At 48.5% G+C, this 21,588-nt stretch overlaps 1 long non-coding RNA gene across 1 annotated transcript; it reads left to right on the forward strand.

The window, feature by feature from the left end:
- The first annotated feature begins 2,509 nt into the window (after positions 1 to 2,509).
- On the forward strand, positions 2,510 to 19,952 carry LOC122106171. Its single transcript, XR_006147135.1, has 3 exons — positions 2,510 to 2,597; positions 18,730 to 18,732; positions 19,943 to 19,952. It is a non-coding gene; the product is annotated as an uncharacterized LOC122106171 (long non-coding RNA).
- Positions 19,953 to 21,588: the final 1,636 nt, after the last annotated feature.

Here is a 21,588-nt window from a genome sequence, read left to right on the forward strand (position 1 = left end):
GAGAACCTTGCGTAGGGCACACGCCTCAAGCATGTGCGCCGTCCCTCAGGGGGACAGGGGCCATTTCTCTCATCAGGGCTGAGGGGCTCCCAAGTTTTGTCTATGACAAGACACAGTTGCACACATGGCAGGAGGAGTGTCCTCTGGGGACCCAGGGGACCAAGGTGTCTTAGCAGGAGCAGCGTGGGGGGGGGGGGAATGGAGCCTCTCTCCCCTGCTGGGACATTCTTGTAATGAAAGGGAGTTGGAAGGCTGAACAGCTGGGGGGCACCCCCTGTTGGCTCAGAAGCTGACAACATGACCTCCCTGGACACACCTGTGCCCTCTTCAGGGAAGATAACACCCCAAAAGTAAGATGGCCTTGTGCCAGGAACTGCCCAGGGGCTGGCCTGGCCACCTCTCCATCCATCACCCCCAACCCAAACACGCTGGACCGCAAAGAGAGGGCGCAGGGCCTGCGGGACTTGGGGACCTGGAAGCCATACCGCGTGACTCTACTATTGAAAAAGGAAATGCATACTGACATCTCCACATTTTTTTCAATAATTTAGTTCGTTTTCTTTTGTTTCATTTTTATAGAACTGGGAGAAGCTGTCAGTGCGACCGAGCATTGGTCCCACTAACACAACAGGCTTTTTCTTTCAAATGTAAAATGTCAAGGCAGAATCATACAACCTTAGAAAAGAAAAGTCTTTGATAAAATCGATAGGTAACAACAAAAACCTCGGTATAAATCTTGGGATGTCACACCATCTAAATAAAGTCGGAGCCAATCCTGTGCTCGGGGCTGATGGCTCCGGTTCTACCAGCTGTGGGGACACTGAAGGCTGGTGGACTCTTGTGTCCTCTGGGTACCAGGCCCCTGTCCCAGCCCCAATCTTTCCTTGCAGAGGCCCGGCTCCCCATGTGTGCCTGGTGGGTTAGTACAGGACCAGGGGCGCGGCTGGAGGCCAGAGCTGAAGGAGAAAGCTTGGTCCCTCGGAGTGAAGGCTGAAGGACCAGCGTTCCAAAGTGCAGGCTGAGTTCCTGGAGGGAGCCGGGCCTGTGGGTCTCCACGCCCGGGGCCTGGCACCCGTGAGCTGTAAGCTCAGCCTCCCTGGGCTCCGGGAACAAGTGTGGAGGAAGTGCTGCAAGGGGTCCTTCAATGGGCATGGCTCCTGCTGTCCTTGAAGGTGCGTGGAGGAGGCTGGGTGGGAGCCTAGGCCATCTCCGCCCCAGGCCTTGAGGTCGCTGGCCCCTCCCACGTGGCCGCTGCAGAGGCTGTGGCTGAGCACGTGGCACATTGCTGTTCAGAGGTCTCCATCCACGGGAGGCTGGCAGAGGCAGTAGAGGCTGGTGGGGGACAGAGGAGGCTGGGAGAGGGGCAGCTCCATTGGCATTTCCACCTTCGTGGAACAGGTGACTCCTGCTCACAACAAAACGCTCAATGGGGCAAAAGATGTGGCGTGCTAGACAGGTGCTGCCCACGCCTGTCCTGTGTAGTGGGTACCCAGCAAATGGCGCACTCAGGTCTGACTACACCTGGGCCTCTGCCCATTCCCCCTCCGTGGATCTTGGGGACCTCTGCTGGCAGCCCTCATGGCACCCCCTGGAAGGGAAGGGGCCATGGGGGGAGAACCTAGGGTCTCTGCATTTCAAGGGGGAGGGGTTAGGCCCATGGGGAGGGACGATCTGCCGGCACAAGGACCAGACATGGGTCATGGTGCAGATGTGCCACCATGGGGGTGGCTGGGCATCCAGGCCTAGACCACGAGGTTCTGGATTCAGGCTGCACAGACATCTACTAGCTGTATGACCTTGACAAGCCCAAACTCCTCGGGGGCTCAGTGCCCCACGCTGGACAGCAGCAGGGCCTAGTTCCCAGGGTGTATGCATGCTGGGCCCAACGGCTTTGTGTGGTGAGAGCCTAGCACGGTTTCGGGCACAGGCAAATGGGGCCAGGGCATGACCAGCCTTGTGGGACCCAGGCACGGGTCCTGCCCTTGACAAAGCACTGGACAAGCTGATCACAGGGCGCACAGATTCTGCTGTTTCTACTTCTGGGGAGTCAAAACACTTCCAAATGAATGACTCAGACAGAACTCATGGCCAGGCCTCAGGCCTGTGGGAGGAGTGAAGCCAGGTAGGGAGAGAAGCAGGTGAATGGAGGAGACAAGTCACCCATGGGGGCAGGGGTACAGGGAGCAGGGATCAGCAGGACAGTCCACCCAGCCACACCCATGCCCTCCACTCCCCATAAATGAGGGGCAGCCCTCAGAGTGGCTGCATCTGATGGGTGAGACTCGGCTGGTCTTCCTGCAGGGAGGTGTGCAGGGGACGGACGGCCACTCACCACAGTGCCCCCAGGGCATAAGGTCTTTGATGCAGAGGTTTTGGGCCAGAATCTTCACTCTGGGGCCCTGGAAAGGGAGAAACATTAGGCCAGGCCAGCTCAGAGCTGCTGCCACCCCCTCCAGACATGACCTGGGGCCGGGGCCGGACTGGAGCGTCACCTGCTTGCGCATGATGTCCGTGGCCTGCATGATGCACTTGGGCAGCAGCCCGTGGCTCCATGCTAGGATGGCCACCTGCTCTGCCGAGACACTCAGCGTTCTCCTGTACCAGGTGGGGGCCGGTAAGATGTGGGGCCTTGCGGCCCAAGATACCCCAGGTCCTAGCTCTTGAGAGGCCTCCCCACCTCATCCCTGTCCATCCTGGCTCCCTCCGGGTCACAGTGGGGCCCCCTCTGCCCATGTAAGGGAAGGAGGAGGCAGGGTCTCCATGGGGCTCCCTGGGGGACAGGGAGGAGGACTTGGGAGCATGGATGACAGGCAGATCCTTGGAGGCCTCCAGGTGAGCACAGCGCAGGGTGGACGAGCACCCCACTGGCCGCAGAGCCCCAGTGCCCACCAGCGCAGGGGAGAGTGGACGGCCACTCTGAGTCTCTCCCCGACCTGCCCCAGACACACGTCCACACTGCCCAGGTCCAGGGAGTAGCAGTGCCACATGATGCCTCTTGGCCTGGACAACGCAACAGTTTCACCACCATGAGCCCAGGAGCTGCCCGCGAGGCCGCTCTCAAAGCAAAGCTTCACAGCCACCCACAGGGACAGAGGACAGGGGGCTGAGACCCGGGGCACGTGCCACTTGTGGGGGCACATGAGGGCTGCTTTGGGATGGGAGACTCCCTGGGGGGCGGGGGTGGAGGTTTCACATGGGAGGGGCTCAGCAAGGACAAAGAACAGCAGAAGGATGGGTGGGAAACCCACAGGACTCCGAATTCAGGACTGTCTGAAGCCCCGGACCTGGGAGACCTTGCAGACAGGATCCACACAGCCCTGCCCTAGCAAGGCTGCTCGCTGGGCCTCAGTTTCCCCCCTCTGTGAATGGGTGGGGAAAGCCTGTTGTGCGCAACCTGTGAGACTCTCTCATCAGGCAAAGGCCGGGCACAGAGTAGTTCTCCGCAAACACACTGAGGCCACAGGAGTGAGGCCAGACCCAGGCCCCACTGGCAGTGGATATCAGCCCCGCCAGCCCTGCCCACATACCCTCACACAGGACCCCTGACTCGGCTCACCACTGCATGCCCGTGCCACACTTGGGAATCTGGCAGGCCCCCAGGAGGTAGCAGAGCTCCGAGGAGATGGGGATGAGGCTGGCACCCGGGTTGCCACTGGCACTGGGCCAGGGGTGCACCAGGGACTTCTTGAGGTGGCAGAGCTCGTCCAGGGCATTGATGGGCTGGATCAGCTGCAGGGCAAGAGGCTGCACGTGGCTAGGGGAGGCCCGGCTCCCTTCCCAAAGGCTATGGCCCAATGAACCTGCCTCAGGTCCTGCCTCAGAACCATCCCTAGCACCCCACCACCCACAGGCTGGCATCCAGTGCCCACCGTGTATTCTAGCCTTCTTCACCCTTTACCGTCTCCAAAGCTCGGGTGGTCTCTCCCCAGAACTAGCTTTACACAGACGCCTCCCCAGGCCATGTGTGCAGGCCCAGTGTCCAGTAGCCCCGCCCCCAGCCACCTGTGCAGGCTTGAATGGCAGTCCACTAGTCCCACCCCCAGTCACCTATGCAGGCTTGAATGGCAGTCTACCAGCCCCGCCCCCCAGCTACCTGTGCAGGCTTGAATGGCAGTCCATTAGCCCTGCCCCCAGCACCTCTGCAGTCCAATAGCTGGACATGGACTTCCATCTTCCAACCTACGACACTATGCAACTGTGATTACAGACATACACAACCATGCCTGGCTTATTTACAAACTTTTTGCCCAGGCTGGCCCTGAAATTTGATCTTCCCAATTTCTACCTCTCCCAGTAGCTGGGATTGCAGACCTGAGCCACTGTGCCTAGTCCGGGGGGCACGTTCCCACAGGAACACCTCCCGGGCACATGCAGCTTGGGGTTCACAGCTAATCTGTGTGAGGCTCCAACTCACAGAATTCATTGGTAAATAAAGGATGAATGAGCGGGCTCAGGGGGCTGGGAGCCCTCCCAGGGGAACGGGCCATCCCAGAGCCTTCGGGAAGAGGCGCTGCCGAGCCACAGGGGCTTCTGGGCCAGGATGCTAGCTGGGGTGAGGCCCAACTCCAGGGCTCCTGTCAGCCCACACTTCCCGTGACCTGAGACACACCTGGTCGGTCTTGACCACTGTGGTGCTGGCATCGGTGGGCAGGTTGGACCGTTCCAGGTAAAATGCCCTAAGAGGAAGACATGGCTGAGGACAGGAGCGTCACTCCCTGTCTTCCCGCCCCTGCCCTGAACCCAGCTCTGCAGCCACTGCCTGCACCCTCCTCCCCGGGCTCCACTCCTTTTCCTCAGGGACCATGCCCTCATGCAGGATATACGGACAGCCTGTCACAGACCCCACTCGGTTCCTGCCTCACAGACAGGATCCACACAGCCCTGCCCTGACTAGGCTGCTCGCTGGTCCTCAGTTTCCCCTTCTGTGAATGGGCAGGGATGGCCTGCTGCATGCATCCTGGGAGGCTCTCCTCAGGCAAAGGCCCCGCACACAGCAGGTGTGCGGCTCTACTTGGGTACCTGAGCTTGCAGTAGTACTGCTGCACCTTGTCCATCGACTGGGCGTTGATCTCCTACTCCATGTCCTCCACCGCCTGGCTGCCTGGAGGTGGAGGCCCCTCCACATTGTCTAGATCTGTGAACAGGAGCTGGGAGGGTGGATGGCCCCTGGATGCCTTGTGGCCGTGCCCCTCCCCCCTCCGGCTGGAAGCTCACCCTTGGTGAAGAGCACAGTGTGTAGCTGCCTGCGGCCCTTGATGTGGTAGAAGATGTTGGCGTCTGTGGAGGGCAAGGTGGGCAGGTGGCTCAGGGCGAGGCCCAGGACAGCTGGGCCTGCACTGGGGCCGATTCTGCGTGCTGGCACCACCCATCCACCCCAGGCCAGGCTCAGCCCCATGTCACCCCAGTCTGGGGGGCCGGGGGAGGGACCCAGGAATGCCTTGTTCTCCTACCCTGAGCTCCCTGCCTGGCCAGCTGGACAGGCTGTGCCTTCAGTGCCCCACTTGGGATCCCCTGAGGCCCTTCAGCCTGGGCCCTGCCTCCTGAAGCTGCCTGCGCCCACCCCAAGCCTGCACCTCTTCACCCGCAGGACAGCCCTTGTCCCGGATGTAGGGACCTCTCAGTCTCCACGAACTAAAGAGGCCCCAACATCCTCGGGGTGTAGAGTGATGCTGGGCTGATGGTTACTGAGTGGGGCCTGGGGAAAACATTCTTTATGCAGAAAGCGGCATTTAAACTTGAGGAGAAGGGGGTGGGGGAGGAGGAGGGGAGGGGGAGGAAGAGACAGGGAAGGAGAGGAGGAGAGGGAGGAGGAGGAGGGGGAAGAGGAGGAGGAGGGGAGAACTGTGCAGTCTTCCTGACAGGATGAGCCCTTACAAATCTTAAGTCTTCACCTTGAAGAAGGGCTTCCCTTAGAAGGGACTGTGGCTTTTTGTTTTTGTTTTGTTTTGTTTTTGTTTTTTTTTTTACAATCTGTGAAGACAGTTGGGCATCAATGAAAAGAAACTGCTCATTCTGCACATGGACAGCAAGCCAGCCTAGAGAGGCCTGCCCCAGTGGGGGCAGCAGGGGTGGGGGCCCCGGTCACTCACTGGCCATGCAGTTCTTGTCCAGCTGGCTGAAGGAGAAGCTGACGTTGTCCAGCTCAAACAGGATCCCCCAGAAGTCCTCCAGCATGCTTCCCTTCTTCTTTTTAGGGGACAGGGTGCAGCAGGACCTTGGACACCACCCACCACCCCTGCTCCCCATGGCCCCCCTGCCCTGCAACCCACACGTTGACGAGCCACTGGGCACAGGTCCCTGGTGCGGCTCAGCATTGGGCAAGGGCTGCACCCTGGTGCATCCTGTGCCTGCTGCAGGTCAGGACGCAGCTCGGCCCTGACTGCTAAGTGGCCCTAGTGATGCCCTGTCTCCCTCATGGGCACGGAGATGCAGACTTAACCAGGCTCTAGAACCTCGATCCACCCAAACTCATGGGCCCCATCCCACCCTGTACAGGTACCTGAGGTCTTGCATTCGGGATCCACGGCTGTACACAATGGCCACCACCAACCCCCCTAACTCCCAGCCATTGCCCAAGGCCAAGTGCAGGGCCAGGCCAGAGGCTGGGGCCCTTCCCCCTCCTTAATCAGGACCATTTTATGCATGGCCATTACCTTTTATGCATGTTACTCATCTGCCTAGAATAAAGCCTCAGCCACCTCATCCCAGGCCCTGCCTGCTCTCCTCTGGTCGCACTTCCTTGGGGCCTTTGTACATGCTGCTCTCACTGCCCAGCACACTCTTCCTCCATTTTCCTGGCTGGCAAACACTTCTGTTCAAACATCACCTCTGCAGAAAGACTTTCTGCACAGCCTCACTGTGGGTGGCCCGCGGCCCAGCCCCATCTCAGTCCACCTGCCCCTGCTAGAATGTACTCTGCAGACCCAGCCAGCACAGCACCAGAGGCAGAGGGAGGGGACCGGGCTCTGGGAAGAGGACAGCCAGGGCTGGTGGCCCACAGCCCTCTGGGCCCCAGGCTGGGCCCCAGGCTGGGCCCCAGGCTGGACTGGGCTCTTTGCCCACTTGGAGCCTGTGCCTGCCAGCAGTAGCCAGCAGAGGGCGCTCCAAGGTCAAAGCTGGGCCTTGGGACCTGGGGGGCCTAGTTTGTGCTAGGGGCAGCCAGGGGATTCTGAGCAGCACCCCAGGTTCACAGGTTCACACCGCAGGTTGGCTGTGCTCCCTGCCTTTGCCCAGCCCCTTCACCCCCACAACTGTGTCCTAGATGGTCAGACTGATTGTTTTTGCTATTTGGGGTCTTTCATTGTTCCATATGAAATTTTTTGTTGCTTCTTCTATTTCATTGAAGAATGAGGTTGGAATTTTGATTGGTATTGCATTGAATTTGTAGATATTCTTTGGCAGTATTGCCATTTCACGATGTTAATCCTCCCAATCCAGGAGCATGGGAAGCTTTTCCACTTGCTTAACTCTCCTTTAATTTCCGTTTTCAGGTTTTTAACTTTTTTTTTTTTTTGTCGGTCATGGGGCCTGAACTCTGGGCCTGGACACTGTCCCTAAGATCTTCTTCACCTCAAGGCCAGCACTCTACCACTTGAGCCACAGTGCCACTTTTGGCTTTTTCTGCTTATGTGATGCTGAGAAATGGAACCCAGGGCCTCATGTACGCAAGGAAAGCACTACCATTGAGCCACCTCCCCAGTCCAAAAATAGATTTTATATTGACAACATTGTAATCTGTTCTTGTCACTGATGACCATGGATTTATTAAACATTCTTTCAAGGCAGACAGGGAGGTCAGAGTTCCCTTCCAGATGTCAAGACATCTGATGCTGGAAGGGATGGTCCCTTACCCATGTTGACACCACAGCTGTGGCTGTGACTCTCACTGGATGATCTCCCAGAGCAGTCTTCTCCATGCTTGAAATATCCAGTTATTTCTGCCTTCTGTGTGACAGCTTCAGTGTAATAGGGAGAGAGAGCACTCAGTGACTGAGCAAGACTGGTTTGTCTCCTTACTGATGGCAGTGATGCTGCTTGATCTCATTTTAATAGCATATAAGCAAACTGCATTGTTTGCAGGACAAAAATTTTGTAGGAAAGCAGATATTTCTTTCCTGAACGTTTTTATAGAGAATATTTTATAGACAAAATCAAAATCCATCTCTAAAGAAATTGCATGTTTCCTCATGTCCTTGTGAACAGATGATATTTCCCTTTTCTTTCTATCTGAATTGACTGCATTTTCAAAATAAACTGTTTCCATTCAGTCACTTTTTCAGTGTTGGTATCATGAAAAATTTGGTGTAAGAGATTTAATGTAATAGTGGTCCTAGGAAACACATACATGGAATGTGATTCTAGAAATTAGTGGTTCCTAACAGCAGTATCTCAATATTAGAAGGAACTGAAGGGTACAGAAAGAGTGCAGCATCCCACACGCTAATCTCTATTGTGATTGCTAGGAATTTAGGGGCAAGTTGTTGCAGTAGTTTACGTGAAATCTTTAGCATTTGATAAGTATTTGGAGTTCCCAGTTTGTGCATTAGGAGACTGTTGCTATTGCAAATGGGAGACCTTGCATGAGAAAGTTAAACTAGAAAGCACAGATTTCTGAATTTTTAAAAGAATATTATCTGAGAATAGATGAGCCACAGATTTATACTAGCAGACTTTTAGTCTTCATCTCAAAGACCAAGCAAATTTCCTGTGTCATCTATTGCACATTCAATAACATTTATGAAACAATTTATGAACATAGATGGCACTCCTAGTAAGGTCTCACTGCCTTAAGACATATAAAAGAGAGAGATGAATGTTAAAAATTAGTCTAAGTTTTGTATGTTGTGTATGTTTCTTTCTATTTTCAAGCCATTGTGGAAAAATATGACAAAATATCTAAGGAGCAGTTTATTCTGCTCTAATTATTACTGATGTCTTCTGACTGCAAAACATAATTCTGCTACCTTCCCTGAGTTTCAACTGTATTTCACATAGTAACAATAACTTAATTCACTGGTTTGTCTGACTGTTAAATCCAAGGCTCTGAAGCAAGCTGAGTTCTTTAAGTTAGAACATGTGAGTGAGTCTATTACTAGCTAGAAATTAGCTTGTGTGATTTTTCTCATTGACTTGGAAGTTCTTCCACATTCCACTCAAAGCCCTGCTGCAACTTCTCACACACACTCATGTCCCAGTTCTGGGTCCTCTATTCTGTTCCATTGGCCAATGTGTCTGTTGTTGTGCCAACATGATCTTTTTGCTATTATGGTTCTTTTAAATAAAGTCAGATATTATGATATTTTCAACAAGGAATTTAAGTTTTAAAGCTGTGTCATTTCTTCAACCAGACCATTCATTATGTAAATTAGAATAAAAATATTTATTTACTGTATTTATCTACTTATGTTTTCCCTCCCCCCCATTGGTTGTGGGGCTTGCATTCTGTTCTTGAGCTTTTTCACACAAGACTATCACTCTACCAATTTGAGCCACAGTACCACCTCTGATTTCTGGTGGTTAATTGGAAATAAGAGTCTCACAGACTTTCCTTTCTGAGTTGCCTTCAAAGGCTCACATGTGAGGCTTCTGAGTAACTAGGATTATTAGCATGAGCCACCAGTGCCCAACTTTATCTATTTATTTTTTATTAGTATATGCTAATTGTACAAAGGTAATGATGTTGGTTATAGATTTCTCATATGTAGACTTCAGTGGATTCTAAGTTTTTTCATACTTTTATCATAAATAAATGTTGAATTTTGTTAAGGGCTTTTTATGTGTCTGTTGAAATGATCTTGTGATTTTTGTTTGTGATATTACATATGTGATGTATTACATTTATTGATTTATGTATGCTGAGCTTTCCTTATATTGCCCTATATTCTTTTTTATGTTAATACTTTTTATTGTAAAAATACTGTACAGAGGGGTTACAGTTACATGAGCAAGGTAATGAGCACATTTCCTATCAAGCATCATTGCCTCCTCCTTTGTTTTTCCCCTACCATCCCTTCCCTCCCTCCTCCACAACTACATTCCTCCCCCCCCCCTCCTAAATTGTAAAGTTCATTGTTTTCTTTTTTTATTCATAGGATAAGCTTTATTTATACATCTACAGAAATACAACTTGTTGTCAAAATGCAAGTGTTTCCAAAGTATTAAAATGATTATTCAATGCTAGAATCATCTCTTTCCTTTAGTCTGTCTCTGAATTTGGTAGAGAGCATCATTGTGAAGGGTCTCTTTTCCCTGCTCATTTTCATTGTCTTCCTCTCTCTGGTCTTTGAGTGGCATGTTCCAGTTCTCTGGAAACTTCTCACATTGTTTTCATTTCCAACAGAGGGCAAGGGCATTTATCTCTACTACATCATGGGAAATCTATACCCCTCAATTCTCTTGTTCAAATTATGGCTGTATAAACAGTGTCATGAGGAACTTCACATTACCAAAAAAAAACCACTTATAATTTCTTTCTTTTTCTTTTTCTTTTTTTGGTCGGTTGTGGGCTTGAACTCTGGGCTTGGGTACTCCCTGCGCTCTTCAGCTCAGGGCCAGCGCTCTACCACTTGAGCCAGAGTGCCACTTCCTGTTTTCTAGTAGTTTATTGGAGATAAGAGTCTCACAGACTTTCCTGCCCGGGCTGGCTTTGAACCGTGATCCTCAGATCTCAGCCTCCTGAGTAGCTAGGATTACAGGCGAGAGCCACCGGTGCCCGGCTTATAATTACTTTATGCTATAACAGTAACCTTGTTTTTAATTAAAAATTGTTTTTATTATTTCTCTACAAAGCTATAAAATATTTTAAAATACCTATGAAAACATTGAAAAAACACTTTATAATCTTAAACTGACAGGATATACCTTGAATGATTTACAACTAAGAATTAGATAGTATAGCCTCTGCATTTAAATTTCTGGATGAATTTGTAAGATGGAGGTGGAAAGACTTAAAAAAAAGATTTTCAATTTCAACTCCTATTAAGTTTTGAAAAGCTACACACTTGCTGATAAGCACTAATGATAAGAAGAATCTGGTAGATTCATAGTTAAGATTTGTATGCTAGGCATGCCAAGCGCTTCCCTGTAACTGATTGAAGTATTTTTCCCTTATTTTTCCCCTTATATTTTAAATAAAAGTAGAAATATATATATGACAAAAAATGCACATAGTACAGAGAGATCTAAAGGAACAATATGCTTCTCCCATAGCCTTCAGTCATATGAGTAATTCACAAAAAGTATTACTTTTGAGTAATACTCAAAAGTATCTGCACATACTTTTCAAGCTGTTGGAACTGTCTTGACTTGTCTTCTCTAATACCTCTGTTATAGAGGCAAGTCCTGCAGTCTTCCCCTTCATAAAGAAAGTTTAAAAGGCAACATGCACACGGCTGAGTTCACACAGCACTTCTGACACCACTGGATCTAGTCACATCTCCGCAGCATCCCAGGGGATCATTCAGAGATGATGTAGCACTCAGCCGAGTCCTTCCTGAATGCCGCGAATCCTTCTGGCCAGCTGCACATCCTTGGGGAAGAGAGTGACTCGGCCAGAGTGTAAAGAGAGGAGATAGGTATCCTCAAAAAGGTGAACCAGAAATGCTTCTGCCGCCTCTTGAAGGGCCAACAGGGCCTGTGCTTGCCAACTGAAGTCAAAACCTGGAGTGAATTTACTGCATATTTCTCTTGCCAGGCCAGCAAAGGGTACCTTCCTTAACAAGAGGTATGTGCTCCTCTGCAGCTTCTGGACCTCTGTAAGCCAGCCATATCTCCGCCTGAAGGTAGTGCCTCGGGAAGAGTTGCACAGGAACATGCTGGGGGTCCGGGTCGGGCTTGCCCACGGGCCCATGGAGGGCCGCGAGGTTCCTGGCATCTGAACCTCAGGCCATAGGCCGGCGGCTGGAAGTAAAGTTCATTTTTTCAACATAGTGTCTTGTACATCTCACTGTTACAATGGATCAACCTGTATTCCTACTTAAGCATTTTGTTTTTTCCCTTCCCCTCCCCAAATTAGAGAAGTGTATATATAAGATGCAGGGCACCTAACCCCTGTTTTCACTGTATTTGATGCCTTATATTTTTTATATTCCTTATATTTCCTTATATTCCTTCTATTTCCTTAGATTACAAAATGTTCATGGTGTATGATCTTTTTAATGTATTGTTGAATTCTGTTTGTATTTTAGTGAGCATTTTTCCAGAAATGTTCATCAGGAGATTGATCTATAATTCTCTCTTTTTTGTTTGGGTCTCTGTCTAGATTGGGAAAACTGCAATACTGGCTTCATAAATGAGGTTAGTAGTGTCCTTTTCTTTCCTATTTTATTGAAGAGTTTGATACCAATTGGGATTAATTCTTAGAAGGTCTGATACAGTCCTGGGCCTTTGTATATTCTTTTTTTGGGGTCCGGTCGTGGGCCTGAACTCTGGGCCTGGGCACTGTCTCTCAGCTCTTCAGCTCAAGGCTAGCTCTCTACCACTTGAGCCACAGTGCCACTTCTGGCTTTTTTCCTTTTTGCTTATGTGGTGCTGGGGAATAGAACCCAGGGCCTCATGCATGCAAGGCAAGAGCTCTACCACTGAGCCACCTTCCCAGCCCATTTGTATATTCTTTATTACATTTTTTCATTTCAAAGTTTTCCAACATGATTTTGGATTTCCTTGGTGTTTGTTGATATTTAATTTATTATTGTTATTATTTTATTGCTTGAACTCATGGCCTAAGCACTGGCTCTGTGCTCTTTTGCTCAAAGCTAGTGGTTTACCAGATAGAGCCACAGCATCACTTCTGGTTTTCCCATGGTTAATTGAAGATACAAGAGTTTCATGGACTTTCCTGCCTGGATGGCTTTGTACTGAGGTCCTCAGATCTCAGCTTCCTGAGTAGTTAGGATTACAGGTGTGAGCCATGAACTCCTGGCTTATGCATATTTTTAAATCATAATTTTATTAATTTCTTCCCTAAACTTTGTTATTTATTCCCGTCCAGTAACTCAGGATTTTGTTTGCTTTTGTTTTTCTACAAGTTTGGTGTACATGTTAGTCTATGTATTTGGAAATTTTATGTGGAATTTTTTTTGGTAGAGGGTCTGGGCACTTTTAACTACAACTGACATCATGTCCTTTGCTGTTTCCCAGAGATTCTGGTAGTTTGTGTTTTTTATTTTCATTCGATTCCAGAATTGTTTGGATTTTGTCTTTTATTTTTTTATTGATCCACTTGTCATTCACAATGTGTTACTCAGTCTTCAAGTGTTAAATATTTGTAGTATCTTTTACTAAGCTAGTTCTTAAAATAATTGGGTTGTTGATTTTTGACATGTTAATGTTTGAAAACTCTCTGTGTATATTTTAATCAGATGTATAGCTCTCCTCACATATTCTGCTTCACCATTCCAAATGCTGCAATTCCCAGACTTTCAAATTTTTGGACAAGATGGTTCTTGGAGGGGTGTATGGCATTGCTGAAAAGACTTTACAAATTTAATCCTCACATCCTCAACCACATCTGATGAAAGCCATTCCTATGCACCAAACATGATCAAAAGTAAAGGCTTACTCTCTGGACTGGTCTCTGGTTTGGGGGACGGCCTATAAATCTGAGCATGCCATGAGATTAAGTTAAAAATAGATTCCTGCAAGAATTTTACAGTCATATTTTACTTGGATATCACTGAGTGCATATTAAGAGCATTATCAGATATTCTTTTCTTCAATAACTGGTGACAAAGCAGTCCTCCCTTAGTCTAGCAAACTGATAAACTTCAAGTAGCATCCAAGCACCAGTGGTTCATGCCTGTAATCCTAGCTAGTCAGGGGGTTGAAATCTGAGGATTGCAGTTCAAAGTCAGCCCAAGCAGGAAAGTCCATGAGACTTATCTCTAATTAACTACAAAAACCAGAAGTAGAGTAGTGGCTCCAAGTGATAGAGTGCTAGCTGTAAACAGAAGAGCCCAGGCCCTGAGTTCAAGCCCTATAACCAACCATAACAGCAACAACTAAAAAAGTATGTTTGGAAAAAGTACAAATAAATCCATATATGTTGCAATATGATTCAGAAACCTTTTCATATTGGTGGTTTAAATGCTTAAAACATAAATATAATAATTATTCCATATATATATAACATATATGATATATATACTCAATTTTTTTGAGATCATTTTACTACATGGCCCCATGTGAACTCAAAGTCATGATGTTTCTGATCTTTTCCTGCCAAGTCCTGTGAATATTAGCATCAGCTGCAACTCTGAGCTCAAGGTACACATTTTCTAATCAACTCAACACTGATAATTTTTCTCAAAAACTATCTGGTTATTTTTTATTTACAATAAATGTTGAGTGAAATTTGACACAAAGTTACATTTTATTTTATTTTATTTTCATTGTGAAAGTACCATACAGAGGGGTTACAATTACACGGGCAAGATAATGAGTACATTTCTTATCAAGCATTGTAGCCTCCTCCTTTGTTTCCCCTTCCCATCCCTTCCCATATCCCCCCACCCTCCCTAGCCGATCCTCCCCCCCTCCCCGCAAAGTTACATTTTAAATTTAATAAAATAGTTAATAAATGTAAAATTGACTCACTTGCTATTGATCATTCTCTTTAAATTTGAACACTTAAACAATCACAAAAAAGGCCACACTAAAGCTAACAGCACATCCATTTTCATGGCAGCATTGTTTACCATAGCTAAGATAAGGAAACAACCCAGATGCTCCTCAGTAGATGAGTAGACCAAGAAAATGTGATACACACACACACACACACACACACACACACACACACACACACACACACACAAACACACAAATGGAATTATGTGCTTCCATCAGAAAGAATGACAAGTGCCCTTTTGTGAAAAAAAAAAAAGGAAAGACTTGGAAAAAAATCACATTAAGTGAAGTAAGCCATACCCAAAGAAACATAGGTTCCATGGTTTCCCTCTTTTGTAATAATTAATATTATGTCTAGGTTAGTCCTATAGTTCAATAGCTATGAACATATGACCACATAAGATTGAAATGAACTCCAAGATATGAGAATAAGAGGGTTTTGTTGTTGTTTTAATGTACAGTGTGAAGTTATTTCTTTTTTCTTTTACTTTTTTTCCTTTGGTTTATTCCCTGTCATCACTGTTTTTTTTTATTGTGGTAGCCACAATAAAATATATGTCTATCTGATTTGGGGAAGTGAAGGGGAATAACAAAATGGTGAGACGAAGGGCAAAGGGTGATCCAATGCAACCGCTATACTCATAAGATACTATGGTGGAAATGAACCTTACAACTTGGAGGCAGGGAGCTGAGGTGGGGAGAGAAAGTGGGAGAAAAAAAGAGGAAGGAGGTAACATTTTATCATGGAATGTACTCATTACTTATGCAACTTTTACAACTCACCTTTACAACTCACAAGGTCCACCAGGGAATTGTCTTTCTGATTCTTGTAAATGTTTTACCAAATTCAAATCAGATCTTCTGATTTCATTCCATGATTGAACAAAACACATATACATTTACAAATACTTTTGTCTCATTAAAATTAGAAGATAACAAAAAAACAATTTTTACAGGTTGCATATTACTACACACACAAAAAAATAAAATAGGGACAAATTGCTTTCCATATATAAAAGAAAGAAATTAGCCTTTCCTTCTGCCATTCATAAAAATCAAATCTAAATGGACAGTTAAATATGAACTAGCAATATTATAAAGAGCTATCAAATAAATATAAAAGCCTTCATAACATTCTGCTGGATAAATTCTTAGATATGATACTGAACTGAAAACAACAAAACGAAAATGGACAACTTTGTCTCCATCATAAATATAGATATTTCAGCTTCATGCACTTCAACAGTAAAAACCCACCCTCAAAATGGGAGAATATTTATAAATCATATATCTGAATAAGCACTTCCAATGGATGTATAAAAATAGTTTTTGACCTTTTTTGCTTGTCCTAAACGTATACTAGTTATTGTGAATAAGGGAAATCATGGGACCTATGCTTCTTTGGGCCTGGCTTACTTTACTTAATATAATTTTTCCAAGTATTTCTATTTCCCAACAAATGGGGCAATGCTATTCTTTCTGATGGAGGCATAGAATTCCATCATATATATATATCACATTTCCTTGATCCATTTATCTACTGAGGGTTATCTGGGTTGGTTCCCTATCTTAGCTATCGTGAATAATGCTGTGATAAACATAGTTGTGCTGGTAGCTTTAGTATACCCTTGTTTGTGCTCATTTGGGTAAATGCCCAGAAGAGGGATTGCTGGGTCATAGGGGAGCTCTATGTGGAATCTTTTGAGGAACCTCCATACTGCTTTCCAAAGTGATTGAACAAGTTTACATTACCATCAACAATGCAGTAGGGTTCCCTTTTGGCCACATCCCCTCCATCATCTGTTGTTATTAGATTTCTTTTTTATAGCCATTCTAACAGTGAAATGAACCCCAAGACAGGGACACAAGTGTTTTTTTTTTCTTTTTGCTATTGTTTTTAACGTACTTACAATGCACTATGTGATTTTTTTTGTTTCTTTGCTATGTTCCTCCCCCACGATATAATTCCTGTTTTCACTGTATTTGATTCCAGTGCCCTGCATCTTGTATGTACACTTTTCTAATTTGGGGAGCGGAAGGGAAAAAACAAAATGCTTAAACAGGGATACAGGTCAACCCATTGCAACAATGAGATGTACAAGACACCATGTTGAAAACGAACTTTACAACTTTGGGTGGGGAGGGAAGGGGCAGGAGTAGTTGGGGAGGTGAGAAGGAAGGTATGGTAGGGGAAAAATAAAAGAGGAGGCAACAATGCTCCATAGGACATGTACTCATTACCTTACTCATGTAACTGTAACCCCTCTGTACAGTACTTTTACAATAAAAAAGTATTAAAATAGTTTTTACACCTTAGTGAAAAAAGCACCCTCATACAAATCATATACACTAAGAAATTGAATGACATGAGACTGAGACAGGCAGGAGGGGTGTAACATGGAGTAGCATGGAAAAGCTAAGAATGAGTGTTGCTAAAGTCTCCATGTCCTGGCCTTTCTTCCCTCAGGTCCAGTATAGAATAAGTTTAGGCCAATCTGGCACCAAGTATGTGCATTCATGTGAGTGTGTGTACACAGGTGCACTACCCCTAGTCCAGGTTTTGGCTCCCACAGGAAGCAGACAGAAGGGGACCCACACACCTTGAAAGGAGGACATGACGATGATGGTACCTGCAGTTGGGCTTACATAAACCAGGAAAATTGAAGTCTGGCCGGTGAAGACCAAGAAACCCTAGGGCAGGAACTCCTTGGAGCACCAAGTGAAAGACCCCAGACTCACTGGGATGCTTTCTTCAACGGGAGGGCACCCCAAGAACCAAGACTCCAAACCAGCAGATGCAACAAGCAAGAGGAGTTTATTAGGCGTTCGTGCAAATGGGCTCCCTGTCCAAGGCAGACTGAAAGCCCCGAGCAGTGGTTACAGGCACTTTTAAAGACAAAAACCACAGGATTAGCATAAGACCCCAGGCTCCCCAGGATTGGCTCAGGTTAAAACTTATCATATACTCCAGCAATCATTTTGTTGTGTGGGAAGTCTTGTAACACTAGTCGTAAACTGGTTGGCTCTCTAGGGGGAGGCTTCCCTGGGGGGGAGTCCACATAGTTACAGGCTCGTGATTGGTTGACATTTGACTTAGTTTGCTGGGCTCGCCAGATGGTCCTTGTCTTGAGCCCCTTGCTGAGAGTTTCTAAACAGGAATTTAGAAGAACATACTCTTTTGTTCTTTATGTTTGCAGACCTTGTCCCTGGGCCAGCCTGCATCTGGACTTTGTAACTTTTTACTTATTTTTGGGAGGGGAAGGGTCAGTGTTAGCAGCAAGCAGGTTTACAGAAGCAGAATTAGCAGTTAGCATATTGTAAAATGGACATAGCCCCAATTTCAATCTTTCACAAGAACCTGGGTTCAAGCCCCAGTACTGGCATGACAAGGAAAGAAAAAGGAGGGGGAATGGAAAAGAAAAAAAAGAACCACATACTTGGGTCCATTTTATACATTACAAACGCATTATGAGTTTGGGTATTATGAATGTGTTTCCCCAAATTTGTCCCATCCTACTCACCCACCTTCACTGTAAACCTCTTCATGACCCAAGAGATTTTTGTGCTTGCTAGATGAATAGTAAGATGTAGTTGCTGACTTTTAGTCTAGATTGTGAGGCATGGTGACTCAAATAGGCTGACTTCCCTACACCAATAGAGCTCAGGTGCCCCATAGCACATAGCTAGAGCCATCCTGGGATAACCCTGTTTCTAGTTAAGTGGGCCCAGCCCCTATTCTTGTCCCCTTATCTACTTTGCCAGGCCCTCCTTATTCCCCAAATGGCCCACCCTGACCCCTAGCCAGTCCTTCTCCCCGCCCCAACTCTGTGCTTTCTCCATACCCACCCCTTCATCAACCCTGAACTTCCCCACCTTCACACTGTGCTTCCTGCCCACCCTCCCACTTTAGGCCCTATCTCCTGGCCGGATACCCTCTCTAGACCAGAGGCCCCTTCAGGGTCCACCCCATCTCCCAGCCCTGCCCCTCCCGTGGGAACAGATGCATGGGAGAGGGGATGTGCGCATGCCTATGGATTGAGCTGTGAGCAGATGCAAAAAAGGAAGGTTCAGGCTCTGAGTCTGCCCTGTTTCCCTGCCTGGCTAAAGCTGGTGGATCACAGAGCTCATTGGCTTCCCAGTGTCTGCTGGAGGTTGTGGGGCTGCAGCTGTGGACCTTGCCTCCCTCTCTCAGCTGCTGCTGAGCCTGCTGCAGCCACAGGGTGCCTGAAGGATCTTCAGCTTCCTGCGTGGACCTCCACCTTCCTCCTCAGTGTGGGCCCTGCTGTGGGAGCCATCCCTGGAAGACCCCAATTCAAGGCAAGTGATCCCCCTTCCCTCCCCTTCATTCCTGTCCTCTCTATTTTTCCCTCTGACTCGTGTGGGAGCCATCCGTGGACAGCCCGATTCTGAGTGAAGTGGGCCCATCCCCTCTTCCCAGGCCCCCCCATCCCCAATGCCAGCCCCCCTCATCCCACTGCCTCTGGGCCCACTGCAGCCCCATTCCCCTCGATGCCCAGCATACTCCAACCAATTCTCTCACCGTGGCCTGGTGGATCCCCTCCCCATACCACCTTCTGCCTCCAGGCCCACCCTCCAACTCATTCCCCGTGTCCCCCACCACACCCACCCATTTACCCAGCCCTCCCGTTACCCCCCACATCATTGGCTTAGGGAATGTGTGTATCCAGGTACAAGAAACAACCCTAGATAACTTGGTTTTGCGGAAGGGGCGCCACACTACCCAACCCCACTTGGCCTGACCCTCACTCCAATCCAGCCCCAGCTTCACCATGGATTGCCCTCTACCTACCAGGTCAGAGTGGGGCCAGCTGCTGGAGCTATCCCCAAAGGACCCAGATTCAATGTGAGTCCCCACCCCCTGCTCCATTCCCCTCTTCTCCAATCTTTTCTCTGCCACCCTGTGAAAGCCATCCCTGGAAGTCATTGTTCTTAGTTAAATGGGCCCAGCCTCTATTCTTGCCCCCATTTCCACCCCACAAGGCCTCCCCCCGCACTGCCCCTCTGCAATCCATCCCACTCAACCCCATTTCTTCCTGTACCCCTGCCCCACATTTCCCCCTACCCCCTATGTTTCCTACCACCCAGATTCTGGCACTCCACCCCCACCCCTTGCTTTTCCTGCTCTGCCCTACCCACCACACGACCCCCCCTGCCCAACCCCCACCCTGTGCTCCCCCTGCCTGCCCACGTCACCCTTCCTTGCCCAATGCCCATTAAGTGCTTCCCCACCCCCACCAAGTGCTTCCCCCTGCTTGTCAGCCCAAGTTCATTGGGTCTCCCCACCCCCAGGCCATCCCAGCATGCCTGTGTGAGGGGATATACATGGCCATGCGTACATAAGCACAAACTTAGTGATGCTGTTGGTATGGACCTAGCAAAAGCAGTTACTAGAGAAGAAGGGCAGGAGATCAAGAGGCTGCCCTGACTACCCTCCCAGCTTTGGCATGTAGCTCAGGGTTGTTCAGATCCACCACATCTGGCTGTTGGGAGGTTAGAGTTGAGGACCAGTGTTGCACATGCTGCCAAGACACAGTGCCCCAGGGCCCCTTAGGCTTCACTTCAGGCAGACCTCCACCTTAGGTGTCACTTTTGGGCCCAGCTTCAGGAGCCATGGCTGGCCAATCCCAATTTGAAGTAAGTGGGACCTACCCACCCTCTCCTAGCTGGATTCCTTCCTCCAGCCCCATGCCCTCTCCTGTCCCTCCCCCAAATCCTGATCTCCAGTCCCAACCACACTGGATTTTACCCTCTCCCTGCGGCCTGGCCCCAAGCTTCCCAAGGGAACAGATGGATGGGAGAGAGGATGTGTGCATGACCACCCAACCAGTATACAGGGCATAGTGCAGGATTGGCCTGGACCAAGCTGTGTCTGCTGCAGAGAAGGAACGCCCAGGCTGGAAGTTTGCTATGCTCTCCTCCAGGCTATGGTTTAAGAGCCTCCGCCCCCACCCTGGAGTTCCCAGGTCACTTGGTGGTTGTGGAGATGGGCCTGCAGACCTTGCCTCCTCCTTTTCAACCTGTGTTGTGTCTTTCACAGTCACACAGTGTCCATGGGGTCTGTGGCTTTCTGCATGGATCTCTAATTTGCTGCTCTGTGTGAACCCTGCTAGAGGAGACATCTCTCTGGATGACCCCTATCCATGGTAAGTGAGACACCCTTACTCATGTTCTTTCCTTTCTTCTCCATCTTCTCAGACCCCTGCAGGAGCCATCCTAGATAAACCCTGTTTTGGGTGAAGTGGCCCATCCCATCTTCCCAGGCCCCCATACCCTCTGTCAGCACCCCTCCCCAGTGCCACCTGGCCTACTTGGACCCCATTCACCTTACTGCCTGGCTCATCTCCACCTCTGGCCCATGGCCATAGGATTCCCACTCATCCCCATGCATTGGTTTAGGGATGTGTGGGCCCAGCTGTGGCAACTCTAGATAACCAAGTTCCAAGGAAAGTGGGCCACATTTCCCATATCCCTTCCCAACCTGACTCTCAACCCCAACCCGACCCCACTCCTCCTATTGTGGGTGAGGGGATATACATGTGTGCAAGAGGTGGCAAATTAGTTGTTGTAATCAGCAAAGAAGGAAAGTAGGGGCTCATGGTCCACCCAGCCTTCCCTCCTGGCTATGGTCTCTGTGATCCGGGGTTCTCCATTTTCCTGTATCCACTGATGGAGCTATGGATATAGCTGCCCTCCCCCAACAGGTGCAGCCCATGTTGCATGGTGTTGGTTCCTGAGGAACTCTTCAGCTTCACCACAGGCAGATATCATTTGTGGGTCCGGCTGCAGTAGCCATCCTTGGACAACCCAGATTCAATGTAAGTAAGCCTCCCTTCCTTAGCTCCCTTCATTTCCCTCTTCTCCACTCTCTCCTCTACCACTGTGTGGGAGCTATCTCTAGGCAACCCTCTTTCAAGTTAAGTGGGCCCAACCTCTCTTTTTGTCCCC

Source organism: Dipodomys spectabilis, unplaced genomic scaffold (assembly GCF_019054845.1).
Source record: "Dipodomys spectabilis isolate Male_0828 unplaced genomic scaffold, ASM1905484v1 ptg000039l, whole genome shotgun sequence".
NCBI lineage: Eukaryota > Metazoa > Chordata > Mammalia > Rodentia > Heteromyidae > Dipodomys > Dipodomys spectabilis.